The sequence below is a fragment of the Notamacropus eugenii genome, chromosome 1, assembly GCF_028372415.1.
Source record: "Notamacropus eugenii isolate mMacEug1 chromosome 1, mMacEug1.pri_v2, whole genome shotgun sequence".
Taxonomy (NCBI): Eukaryota; Metazoa; Chordata; class Mammalia; order Diprotodontia; family Macropodidae; genus Notamacropus; species Notamacropus eugenii.
In genome coordinates this window covers 73,979,777-73,994,010 of record NC_092872.1, presented here as the reverse complement: position 1 = coordinate 73,994,010, position 14,234 = coordinate 73,979,777, and the positions used below count along the sequence as shown (strand labels likewise).

At 37.6% G+C, this 14,234-nt stretch overlaps 1 protein-coding gene across 3 annotated transcripts in view; it reads left to right on the top strand.

Moving 5' to 3' along the window:
- The window catches only part of FRMD3 (FERM domain containing 3), a 334,009-nt gene that overhangs the window by 298,980 nt on the left and 20,795 nt on the right, over positions 1-14,234 (top strand). The gene's annotated exons all lie outside the window — the stretch shown is intronic.

The following is a 14,234-nucleotide window of genomic DNA, read 5'->3' as shown; positions in this document are numbered from 1 at the left end:
CCCTTGAGGTTCTTTTGGGTTGTAGCCTGGATGCTCTGTCTAGATTACTTGTGACTACCAAGGCATAGGAGGCATTTGCAAATCCTATGGAGCACCCCGATTTTTCTGTGACTTTGCTGTATGTGGCCCAACACTAGAATCTATATTATATATTTCTTTAACTATATAACTGTAGTTGTGACTCCTGTAATTTTATACATGCTTTTAGAGTGGAAATTCCTTGAGAGAAGGGAGTTTTATTCTCTACGTTTGCCTCTTGTGCACATAGTACACTTCCTGATACAAAGTAGCTGCTTATTAAAGGCTTGTTAATTCATTGTACCATTTCAGCGTTGTTATCTCTTAAACTCTTCCAAATAATGGTATCTGTGGTTTCCCCCACTCTTTGAGTCATTCCCTTACATCCCCAGCCAGAGGTGGTGATATGGTGGGCAGGAGTCCTTGGGAGTTCTTGATTTGACATAAGGCATCTCCTTCCTCATTTTATTTTTAATTGCTGTGTAAGATTAGTGAACTAAAAACTCAGAATTCATCATCGCACCTAATGAATTACTGATGAGAAGAGCATGATTTGTATCAGCTACTTTCCCCCGTCACCTCTCTGGGCACAGAGGACTCTATGCGCTCCTTGAGCAAAGGGATAAAGGCTATGTATCATCATGCCCCAGAACACTCTGAGAATCTACTGTTAACTTTATAATTTCTTGTAATCTGAGGTCTCCTTTGTGCTTTCATTCTGGGTAATCTCAGGAGCTCTGGGTGACGGTACTTGGTGACACCCAGTTGGCATAAGAGTGCTTTATACCATCCAAAAGAAAGAGGGGCAGTGGAGATTTTATAAGTAGTAACTATTATGCAAGGAATACAAGCATTCCATTCTGCTGTGACTGGGGCATGCGTTATTTATTTTTTAAAAGAATTAGCATTTACCTTGTAGATTGCCTCTGTGCAGTATTTCATTCCTGAAGGTTGCTAATTCAGCATAACTAGATCAATTTATTAAATGCACTATGCTTCAGTGTGTGTTTGGAAATGATTCCTACCACTGGAGAGAAGGTGAGGGAGAAGAAAATAATTTCTGTATTGCCTACTATGTGCTGGGCACTGTGCCAAGTGCTTGTTACAAATATTTTCTCCTTTGATCCTTCCAGTAAACTTGCTAGGAAGATGTTATTATTATCCTTGTTTAACAGTGGAAGAAATAAGTTAAGTGACTTGTCCAGGGTCACACAGCTAGTAAGTGTCTGAGGCCAGATTTGAATTTAGGTCTTCTGACTCCAGGTCCAGTCCCTTAGCTACCCTACAACCTCTTATCCTCTCCATATTATCACTTGTCCTAGTGTCCATGGTATTGGTTGCCTGGTGTATTTGTGGGTAGAGGGGGAGGAGAGTTGATAAAAGGATTAGTTGCATTCATTTCCCCAGCTGCAGATTAGCAAACCATTCAAAATTCATCCCATAGCCCAAGCTACCATCACCCTAGGCCCTGGGATAAGTCATTATTTAGAGAAAGTAAGAGGGAGTATCACGAATACTGGTTACATCGGTGAAGTGGGGTGGATCATAGCATCAGTGTCACAGTTTGGTTCTGAGACCCAAATGTGATAACACATGTAAAGTCCTTTTCAGACCCTAAGGTCTATATAAATTTTAACCATTGTCAGTATCATCTTCATAATTTGATACATTCTGGTCATCTCCAAGAGTTCATTGGGAATCACTTCTACATATAATAGGGCAAAAGTTAACTGTCTCTGACAACAGTGGTATGTATCCAGAGGGCTTTCAACTGATTATTAGCTGAAATAAAAATATGATGTCCTTGTCTGCAACCAAAGCTCAGACTCTAATTAGACCACAGCTAAGGAACTAGCAGTTCTGATTTTTCTAGCTGAATTCATTAAGTGAGAAATAGTTCACTTTAGGGGCATAGTTTTCATTTCTTGGTTGCTCATAAACCTGTGTAGAAGTTTGTTTTTTTTTTTATCTTATTAGTAGGATGCACTTAATTCTATCCAGAGAATGTCTAAAATTCCACCTTTTGCTTGTGTTGGCATCTTGTAGCTGTGCTGGGCATCAGTAATGAGTTACTATAACAGAGGTTCTGGGACACAAAGGCTCTGCTGGGGTGAAGAAATATGCCATTCAAATATCACATGAAATCATTCAGATTTCCAGTTGTTAAGGCAGAGGAGCTGAGCCAGAAGGGATCATAAGTGTAACCAGCTGTGACAGACATCGTTTTCTCCACGAGGGGAAGAAATTATTTTGCTTAGCTTCTAGAAAAGGGAATACACCCATATTCTTCCAAAGAAATTATGGGCTGTAGAAAAAGTAAAAAAATAAGAATAAACTGCCATCCTTTGGAAGCAGTAGCCATAAATTTTCTGAATTTTCAATATGTTATGCAGTTAAGGCAGGGCACTATCCTCTACTATTTTCATTTCAGTTGGTTACAGTGAAGGCCTCATCAGCTCATAGTAAATATTACTTGTCATTGTCAGTTCAAGAATTCACAAAATTTCTAAGTATACACACTTTTCTATTTGTGGTTCTGACACAATTTATTGTCACTGAGAAGCCGATTTAGGCTCAATCCCTAACAATTGTTGTTCAGTCCTGTCTGACTCTTTGTGATCCCATTTAGGATTTTCTTGACAAAGATACTGTGAGTGATTTGCCATTTCCTTCTGCAGCTCATTTTACAGATGTAGTAATAAGAAGCCTTTAGGGTTAAATGATTTGCCTAGGGTCATACAGCAAGTAAGTGTCTGAGGTTAGATTTGAACTCAGATACTCCTGACTTCAGGCCTAGCGCTCAATCCACTGTACCACCTAGCTGCCCTGACAACTGCCCTGACAGAGTGGCACAAGGTTGAAGTGTGTCTTCTCCACTGCTAGATGACAGAGACTAGATGAACATTTGTTGGAGACACCACAGAAATAATCCCTTTTTTGAGTACATATTAGACTAGATGGCCTGTGAAGTCCTTTCTAATGCTAAGATTCGTTCTCTGAAAATCTATATAACTATGTTGTGGGTCAGTAGAGAATAAAATGGGAAATGAGCAGTAGGAAAAAATGAACAGGGTGTGTAGTATAGTGGGGAAAAAGTACTAACTCTTGAGTTAGAGGACCTGGGGTCAAATCCTGCCTCTCACACTTGCTACCTGAGTGATCTTGGGCAAGTCATGTAATCTTTTCGAGAAAGTCATTTTTCCTCACTGGGCGTTTTTTTCCTGTCAATGAGGAGTTCATATTCCAAATCTAGATCTATGATCCTATAAAGACATTGTAGTATAGCAATAGGAACCACTTCTGTTTGTCCAGGGATGAAATATAAGCAGAGGAAGGAATCTCTGGAGAGATACTTGACTGATTAGCTCCAGAATACTCCTGAGTGGAGTTCCCTACTGGGAAGACTGATCAATCTTACAAGTAAGCCATTGACCGACCTCACATTTTATTCTATGTATAGATGGGATAGGCATTGAATACTTTTTTTAAAAATCTGCTTTAGCCCTATTATATTCATAATCCAGATGTGTAAAATATGTGGTGATAGTATCTCCTTAAATAATACAGTTGACTTCACTGTTTCAAATATTTTTGGTTTTTCATTTTTATAACCCATAATGAGTCATGACCACCAAAGCCTCGGCATTCATTGATGTGGTTTGAGGGATGCCTTGGTATCATCCTTATCCAAACGTAGCAACAGTAACATCATAATTACTATAGGGATCCTGGACTTTATGTAATTTTATTTTCTGCAGCCTTTGGCAATCATTTCTTCTTTTCACGATCTTCTAGAAGTTTTTGAGAATCACCAAAGTTGAAAGTCAGTGAAACGATATTCATGTAGACTTGCCCTATGAAATTTATATAATTTGTCAAAACTTGTGATTCTTAATGGAACAGTGATTAGAGAGCTGGGCTTGAATACAGGAAGATCTGAGTTCAAGTGAGGCTTTAGACACTTACTAGCTCTTCTGTGATTCTGGGCAAGACATCTAGTTTCTGTCTGCCTCAGTTTCCTTATCTGTAAATGGCATCTCCCTTCTAGGGTTGTGGTGAGGATCAAATGAGATAATAATTGAGTGCTTAGCAGAGTGCCAGGTACATAATTAGTGCTGTATAAATGTGGGCTGTTGTGGCTATTCTAAATTTTTATTTATAGAAGCCCTTGGCTCCATCTCCCACCATCTTGTAAAGCAAACAAACAAACAAACAGGTGCTAGTGCATACTAATTTTTTTATAGACAGGTTTAAGGATAAAACAGAGTATGCAAGTCCAGAGTAGCACAGTTTGCAGAAAAGAGCAGAGTTTTTCTTCTTGTTACTTTTTTTGCCCTTTTTTAATGAATTCTATAAAACTGGTGAAGTATTAAAAATTAATGGCAGTCAGTGTAAAAGAGAATGTGAAATGAAAGTTTCCCCATTATAAAGGACCTTTGCTTCCTTTATTTTACTTCCCTTCTTAGAACAAAGTCCCACCAGACATCTTTCTTTTAACCTGCAGCTTTCTTGAACATAGCAATGGCAGATAATGCAGTGACAGTGGCAGTTCCTATGGCTTAGTCTTCCATTCCACCCTAACTACTCATAGGAATGTGTACATCCTACATCTGTCTGTCCTCTCTGTGTTCTGCTTCTGTGATGAAAAATTCTGACTTTCCCCTATTTGATCATAACCTCCATCTTTTCTTGAGACTGTTCTCTTTCTTCACTGTGATCCTCACCCTCAGTACTTTTCTGACTTCACTTTCCTTACTTCCCAAGCTCAGCCATGTGGGTTAACTCCACATTAACATCTTCTCTTGAAGCTCTGGCCCCTTTGTCCCATCCTTGCTCATGCCCTTCCAAACTCCAACTGGAGATTACTCCTGTCCTTCATCTCCTCTGTTCCCATTCATGTACAGAGTGGGATCCAATCCTGATGACTGGCTCCACTGCAAATTTATTTTTTTGTTTAACCTCAGCTAGACCCTCAGTGGAACATGACAACCCTTTGACTCCTCCTTGACTGAGTCTCTATCTCCTTTCTCACAGGGATTTTTCTATGCTTTTTTGTCTCTGCTCAAACCTCTCACACTTGCCTCTCTTTCAACCCTCTTAGCTGAGGACCTTGCTTCATATATTACTGAGAAAATAGAGGCCATGTGCTGTCAGCTCCTCTTCTCTTCCTCCTCTACATCTCAAAAGATCTGCCCATCACTCCCCTTTCCCCAGTTCTGCCTTCTCTTTCTTCTGATAATAAAGTACCTCTTCTTGCCAAGGCCAACCCTTCTGTGTATGTCCTTCATCCCATCCCTTTCTGTCTTTTCCATCAGATTGCTGCCTCAGTCATCCCCTCTTTCTAACCTTCAACCTCTCCCTATCTCCTGGTTTCTTTCCTGCTCCCAACAAACATGCCCAGGTCTTTCCCATCCTTAGAAACCTTCAGTTGTCCCTGCCATCCTTTCGAGGTTCTGTCGTTTCTCTTTCCTCCCTCTTTCAGCCATACTGTTTGAAAAAACTATATATGTTCACTGATGCCACTGTTTTTCTCTTATACTTTACAATCTAGCTTCTAACTTCATCGTCGAACTGAACTACTGTCTCCAAAATGACAAATGATCTCTTTGTTGCAAAATCTGATAGTCTTTTATTTAATCCTCCTGGACCTCTCTACATCATTGGACTCTGTGTCCTCACTAGATTGTCTTGTTTTTTGTAACGCTACTCTCTTACACTCCTCCTGTCTGTCTGATTGTTCCTCAGTCTTCTGTAGAAACTTTCTCCACCTTCTAACTGTCCATAAACCTCAAAACTTTGGCCTGAGTGCTCTTTCTCTACACTTTCTTGCTTGGTGACCTCATCAGCTCCCTTGGGCTTAATTAGCATCTCATTCAGAGGCTACAATATATATCCAATGATAATATTAATAATGACAGTAATGACAGCTAGAAAGTATGTATCACCTATTGTATGCCAGGCATTATGCTGAGCTGTTTACGAATATTACCTCTTTGATCCTCACAACAACCCTGGGAGGTAGGTGCTGTTATTATATCTATTTTACAGTTGAGGAAATGGCTCTTTCTGAGTCACTCCATTAACAACAAGGGGCCATCTCCACTCATCTTGATCTATATCTTGCCACTGGACCCAGATGGCTCCAGAGGAGAAAGTGAGGCTGGTGACTTTGCAGAGCCCTGCCTCACTTAAATCCAATTCACTTGCAAGTCATGGCATCACCTTCTTGACGTCATTGTCCTCTATGAGAACAAAAGACAAACGGCATCAAAAACCATGATCAACAAATGCTATTGGGCTTTTCAAACTGAATGTCCCATAGATATCTTAGACTCAGAAACAAAACTCACTGCTGTTGCTGCCAGACTCTTCAGACTTACCTGACTCTGACACAGATTATAAGCTCCTTGAGGTAAGGTTAGACTATTTTGTACTCTGTGTACATAATCCTCTTTTTATATCCCTAATCCTTACCACATTGGGAAGCTAGGTGATGCAGTGTATAGAGCACTGACACTGGAGTCAGGAGGACTTGGCACATAGTAGGCATTGAATAAATATTTCTTTTCTTGATTGACTGACATCTCCTACCACCTTTCCAGTCCTCTATAATCATGTATCATGGATATTTTGCTAGACAAATGGGTTGGTTTTTATGGATATGCCTGAGTTCATATGGAATCAAATAGTGGACCATTCTGTAAGTATTTGACATGATTCCAAATGAAGGGTACTTACTACCATGTGGGGTAGCATTTTTAAAAATATTATGCATTTTAATTTTTAACCTATTTTAAAATTTCTCTTCCCCCTGGCTCAAATCAGTGAGCCAATCCATGTAACAAAGAATTTTTTTAAAAATGAAAAAAAAACCCTGATATCAGCTGAATCTGATAGTATATGTAATGTTTCATACCTCTAATCCCGATCTATATGTCATTTCTTTATACAAAGATAAGTTTGCTGTAATTTGTCTCTGGAACCAGTGCCTTCAATAAAAGGGTGAGTTTTCATGGTTTAGGTATGGAACAACTTTTTGGTGGGTCTTAGGTCACCTCTGGAGATTAGCAAATTGGAGATATCTGGTCTATTCAGCATCACAGAGAAGAAACTTTTAAGTAAATGACTGATTGACCAAAGGGGCTGATTCATATTCTTATTCGTTCAGACAGCTCACCTTTCCTAGTTATTACTGTCTACAAAGCTGTTGGAAAATATGGGGAAAGAATTAGGAGTTCCATCTGCTTTTGCAATTCAATTTAGTTTCTCTTTGCTAAAGGAAAAATGTCTCATCTGCTCCACCCTCAGGCAGCAAAAAAATAAAGCAGAATTGATGGGAAAACAAATGCACCCTGTAGAGAGAGACAAAAGGAAGAGATTGGTAGTTGAGCACACAAATGTGCAGAACAAAGGAGACTGTTTTAATTGGTACTGTCAAGGACAACCTGTCACCCATTTCTTTTTTTCTTAGAGTAAGCTCTTGTGTGACATCACACAATGCTGCATCCTGAAGAATAACTATATTTTTCTAAGTATTGGAATATAAGAGAATATTTAGTTCACCAGGCCAGTGTAGAGACAAGTAGCCACTTAATTTAAAATTAAAATTTCCAGAGAGCCTGTTCATGCAAAATGAGAGAAAGCTATTCTTGTTCCTAGTTGACATTTTTAGGTTCTTTGGGTTGACAGCAGAGATTGTGTCATTTTTTATTTTTCTGTTCTCAGCACCTAGGACAGTAACCTACTCAGAGTGAGTCCTTGATGTTTATTGAATGGAATTAATTTTTTCAGCTAACAAATATTAGTTTTCTTTCCTTTCCACCTCTCCCATCCCCAGAAAAAAAGAAAACAACACCCTTGTAACAAATATCCATATTTAGGCAAAACAAATACCCCCCTCCCTCTCTCTTCCACCATGGCTTGGGCTAAAAGTGTCTCATTCTGCATATTTTGTCCATTTCCTCTCTGACCTGAGGTGGATGGCATTCTTGATTGTTAGACCTCCAGAACTGTAGTTTATTATATTTCTTCTCAAGTCTCTAGTTGAATTCTTTTCCAAAAGTGATAAACTCAAGAGTTTTAATTCTTTTTAATTGACAACTTAGTATTTAAATTCCAGGAAAATAACCTACCTTCCTTCTGTCAATTTTCATAATAATAATAAAAACTGGCATTTATATAATGGTTCAAAGTTTGCAAGGTGTTCTACATGCTTGAGCTAAGGTAGTCATCACAATAGTCTTGTGAGGTGGGTAATAGAGATAGATATTAACGGTCCCATTTTACATAGGAGGAAATTGATTAAGCAAATAAAACAACTTGCCACAGGTTACACAGCCAATGAATGACAGAAGTGAGATTTAAAATTGGGTTTTCCTGACTCCAAAACCAGCCCTCCAAAAGAAGTCAGCTGACATAACAAACAAAAACCCAAAAAACCCCAAACCCACAAAACCCCAAACAAAGAAACTAAGGATACCTCTTGGTGTTCTTTCTACAGTCTCTAGTAAGTTTTAAGTCTTTTGAAAAATCGGTGAACTCTCTCTATATTTATAATGTATTAGGCTGTTCTGTGAGGTAAGGATTTGTCTTAATGAGTTTTGAATACTTCCCAGTGCTTACATAGTACTCTCCACGTAGGAGGTACATAAAGAATGATGTTTCCCAAGTGAAGGAATGAATAATATTGCCTTCAAAGTAATGGCCCCATCTTGTTATTGACTCTCTATGATTTTTCACTGCTTCTTTCCTTTTCTTTTTTTCTTTCTTTTTTGTGTGTGACAATAACCTATAAATTCCATCACTCAAAATTTTGGCTGAATGCCCTTGTGGGAAAAATGAGGTAGTGACTTAGCAAAAATATTGTTCTTGAAAAACAAACATATTTCCAAGGTTTACCTTTGTTTAAAGGAAACTGCTTAGTGATATGCATTGTTTCCTGTGAATAAATAAGATGGAGAGTAAATCAAATAGGAGAATGTAATTGTAGAGAGGTTCTTAAGGCTCTTAGATTGACTAAGCCTCCAGAGAAGGCTGTTTGTTTTCTGGTTGCTATGCTCTGCTAAATGGAATATTTTCTAATAGAGGCAAAGACTATCATCTATTATAGCATCTCATCTGATTTTAGAATCTTTAAAAAATTATTTTTTTCAGAGTGTTCATGATGTCATAGAATATAAACTTAGATCTGGAAAGGCCTTAGAAGTCAGCTAGTCCAAGGCTTTCACTTGACAGATGAAGAAACTGGGACCCAATGAAATTCAGTGACTTGCCCAATGTCAGAAGCCTAAAGTGGAACAGAGCTAACATTTGTTGCCTGGATCACTGATTCTAAATCCAGCCCTCTATCTAGGAGGTCACCTGTTTATTCCATCAGATGACAGAATTTAGAGATGAAAGACTTAAAGATATGGAGAATAATTGCCTCATTTTTTTTATCTGACGAAATGAAGACTGAGAAAAATAAAGTGTCCTGTCCAAGGACACCTGGGAATAAATGAATGAACTGGGATTTGAACCTAGGACTTTTGATTCCAGATGCGTTTCTTTCTATTTTGCTGCAAAGTTTGTTCTGCATACTTTTCAGACCTTTGGGTGGATTATTTTCCCTTTGTTTGATGGTTACAGTCTAGGCACCATAATAAACTTGAGGATAATACATTATGCATCATTGATTATACTTGTAGTTCGCTTTCTGTTTCCTAAAACTCTAGAGGAAGTTGCAATGCTGTGCTCTCTCTAGTCCTTGATTAAAAAGTTTATTTAAATTGGAAGTCAGTATGGTACAGTAAAAAGAGCACTGGCTTGGGAATCAGAGGACTGTGGCTCAAATCTTACCTCTGATGATTGCTATTTGAGTGAACTTGAGTAAGTTACTTCATTTCTGTGGACCTCAGTGTTCTTATCTGTAAAATGAGGAGTTGGGGTTAGATGATCCCTGATGTCCCTTCCAGCACTAGACTTATGATTGCATGATTCCTTTAGTGAATGGTGCTTAGACTTTAGATTTGCCTGGTTGGAGATGGAAAGGTATGAAGGATATAGAGGGATATGTTTAATCAGGAAAAAGAGTGGGTCAATCATTTGGAAAAAATGAAGAAATGAAGATGGACACTTGAATGGTCTGTTGCTATCCATGGGAAAGCCTTGAGCATACTAGGTGGGTCACCTGTAGGGGATTTATCCAAAAATATGGATGAAAATTGCATAGGATGAGAAGTCCTGGTTTGGGTTATAGTCTGCACTATTGGATACAACTGACCACCTCAGTGATGTGACAGATCCATTGAAGTCTGCTATTTTGTTCTGAAATGCTGAACTGAGGATTTCAAGATAGATTTCGGTTGTTCCCTGTGCTAGTGGATAGGAGTTGACTTTGAGGGTTTAAGTGGTATATATTAATACGTCTGAACCTGTTGAGGGAGGGTGGAGGTGTAATTTTATTTTCTTCCCTTAGAACATATCTATCATATAGGATATATGTTGCTATCATATAGGAATCCTTTGCTCAATGAATCTACATTCCGTTTCAGAGAAGAAGAGGTCACACTACTGCTATTCTTTGCAATTTAGTGCATGATAATAAAATATTTTGTTTCATTAACTTTGGTTCTGAAAAAATATGACTGAACATCATATTCTGTACTTTATTACATGAAGATGATAATAGAAATCCTAGGTCAGCTCTTCCTTTTCCCTCCTTCTCCTCCCCCATCATGGGAAGGAATATCTATGAAACATTAGGGAAGGAATTATTTCTCTTGATAACTCCACAAATATTTCATGCCAGAAGCAAAAGGGGTACAGAGGATGCTGTTTCTTCTGAAATAATGACTTAGAAATTCCTTCTTTTCATGAGACTACTTATAAGGTAAGATGGAAGGAAATTCTTAGAGAGGATCATTCAGAATTAGATGGATAGAAACACTGAGTTGGGATAGCAACTCCTGCTTGGCAACTTGTTTGAAAAGTCATCTAACGAGAACATTATCGTATTTCATATAATGTTGTTAAATAGCTTAGTGCTGAGTTACATTGTTTTGGGATGTCTTCTTGCCATCTGCTAATTGCTCTTATTTTTACAATAATTTAAAATTGAAACTGTGAGCAAATGGAGGAAATCCTAGTGATTAATATAGATTACTTAAGAATTTTAGGTGATTTAGAAGGAGCTGTTTCTCCATGAATCATGCCATAAATTCGTGGAATCAGTCAGTCAGGAAGTACTTAGGGAGCACCATGTGCCAGGTCTTACGTAGGATGCTTGGGGATAGGTGTACAAAGAATGAAATAATATCTACTTGTAACATTGCCTGCCCTCAAAAAACTTACAGTCTTCTCTGGCTAAATAGAGCTGTTGTGATGTTGAGATCCTTTCTTTTTATCATCCTTCAGAACAGATCTAGAACTAAACCTTTGATTCTTTGTGAGAGGAGAAGAATAATATCCTCCTTACCTCTACCCCAAGAATAATTGAAATTCCATGTAAGATACGTCCCTTAAAGGAAGGGCAATGCTACCAGAACATTTTCTTTGTCAAGTAAATTGCACTTTCTAATGGACTCATTATGATTCGAGAATTTTTTCTAATGATTCCAAGTAAAATATATTGCTTGCTGCTGAAATCCCTGGTCTTTAGAAGTTGATGAAAAACTCTTGCTGCCTGTCAGAAATCAGGAAAGCAGACTTTGTAAGGAAATGGAACTTAGGTGTAACCTTCCCCTTCTTTCCCCCAAGGAAAATTGTCATCTTGTTAAATATTTTCCACAGTTTGTAACTGTGCACCCCACACTGAAATCTCAACTCTAGGACTGTGCCTTAAGAGTTTTTAATGTGCTCCTAGAATGTGATCAAACAAAGGGAAAAGAAAATACTTTGACCTTCATTGATAGAAGGAGTCGCCTATACCAAAGGAAGCCACAGACCTCATCCTTAGGTATTCATGAATATAGCTAGAATGTACATGAATCTGTGATGATGATTTGAAAATATTTTATGGAAGAGTTTTAGGAGAAAATGATTTTCCTTTCCAACATCCGTGCTAGACATGTCTCAGCTTCATTATTTTAATTATTTTCTGCCTAACTTTAGAGTTTGATATTAAATTTTGCTGAGTACCCATTTCCTAAGGTTCTGTGTAGAGAGGAAGGCACAGATGAGCAGTAACTGTTTGACACTCCAGAAATCTGTGTTTTGATGCTCTTCATTAAATGGGGACTTAATCTGATGATGACGACAATACTACCCAACGTCTGTATAGTACGTCAGATATTTGAAAGTCCTTTCATATAGAACTGGATACATGAGATCCTCACAGAAAAGCTTTAAGATGACTATTCCCATTTTTCAGATGAGGAAACAGAGATGTGACAGAGTTGTGTATGTAACCAATATGTTTTTATATTTCCTGTGTGCACAGTGTCTGACAGTTAATGTTCTTAAATGCCTGTAAACTGGCTGATTGGCATTCGTCAATAAAGCTCAGAATCTCTGGACAGCGTTTTTCTGCTGTGCCACCTGAACATTTTCATGGATTCAGAAGATCCATAATTGGAGTTCAATTTCTGGATCCATCACTAGTTAAGTGCTCAGTTTTCTGATCTGTAAAATGGAAACAATAATTGCATGATCTACCCCACAGAGTTATGAAGAAAGCATTTTTTGTTTACTGTAAAATACTGTGTAAGTGTAAACTACTTTCATTAGGAAAGCCCTTGAAGGAATATGATGGATTTAAACAGAATCCTAAACTCATAAAGACCCTAATCCTGAAATTTCAAGCATTTAAAATGTTATTTTATAAAACATGTTTTTTACATTATCAGCATTCAGTTAACCACAGTAATTGAAATTAGAGATAACATGGATAATTCAAATTTAGAGGTCATCCCTAAAATTCTTTTAAACCAATTTCTTGTATTTAACTATATTGTATATATTTTATTTATTAACTTCATAATTATGCTATATGTGTATATATGTATATATGCCTATACATGGGAATGTGTTCACAGATATCTACTGTATTAGATAGATAGATAGATAGATAGATAGATAGATAGATAGATAGATAGATAGATATTGGTTGATTGCTGTCCTTTGTTCTCGAAGAAAACCAAAATTACATCACTATATTAGCATCAATTTACGGTGTGTCTGACTGTGGCTGATCAGACATATATGAACTCAGTCCATGTGAACTTTTGGGGTGGATTCTCTAATACATATATACCCAAACACACACCCTCTGTCCCCTATCTCCCCCCTCTTGCTTGCCAAATGCACACCCCAATTGTCTTCCTCATTAGAATGTAAACTTATTGCAAGTAGGGATTGTTTCATTCTTTATACCTGTGTTCCCAGCACCTGGCACATGGATGCTTAACCCATACTTGTTGATCAACTAATTGAGGTCTTTTGTCAAAGTAACTAATAGAAGCCTGATCCACTTTTTATTACTGGTGGTAGGAGGAATCAGTACACCTAGACATATCAGAGGTAATAGCTATGGGTTGAAAACAATCTGCCTGCATATCCTGAAATTATGTAAGGAAAATACTTTCTTCTCAAAATAGGGAAGAGGAAAACTTGCAAAATTGAAGCAAAAATCTTGGAGCAAAAAAAAAAAAATCTCCCAGCAAATATGGTATCTTGGGTAATGCCATTGCCAGACATTTGGCAAGTCTTCCTAGTTACTTAGTCAAATGGGCAGAACAAAAGTCCTTCAAGTCAGGCAGCATTTGTATGTAGATGCCAGCACAGTGTATGCTCCAGGTATACAAATGCAATACTGCCCCAGTTACTTGGAGTTTAAATACTAAGGTTAAATCCTATCTTTAAAAAAAATAATGGAAGTTGGTTGTCATTGCTTTTACTTGAAATTAAATGACATTAAAAACTGAATATTGAATATTGATACTAAGTAATTCAGTTTTCATCGTGACTATATATATTTTAATTTTAGTGAATAACATGTCATAACTTTTCCTGTTGTGCCCTTTCAGTCCCTTTCAAGTTTCTTTGTTCTCTCATTCTTAAACTAATTTTCTTCTTATCAAGTCATAATCAGTGTGTGATTTATTTTAGTGTGACTGCTTTTTCTGTACTTTGCATAATTTCTTAAAGGTCTTTCCAGATTTCTTTGCAGTCCTTCATAACATGAAGGTTGTAACATCATTGTATGCATCTATTACACGGATCTGCCACAATTTACTCGA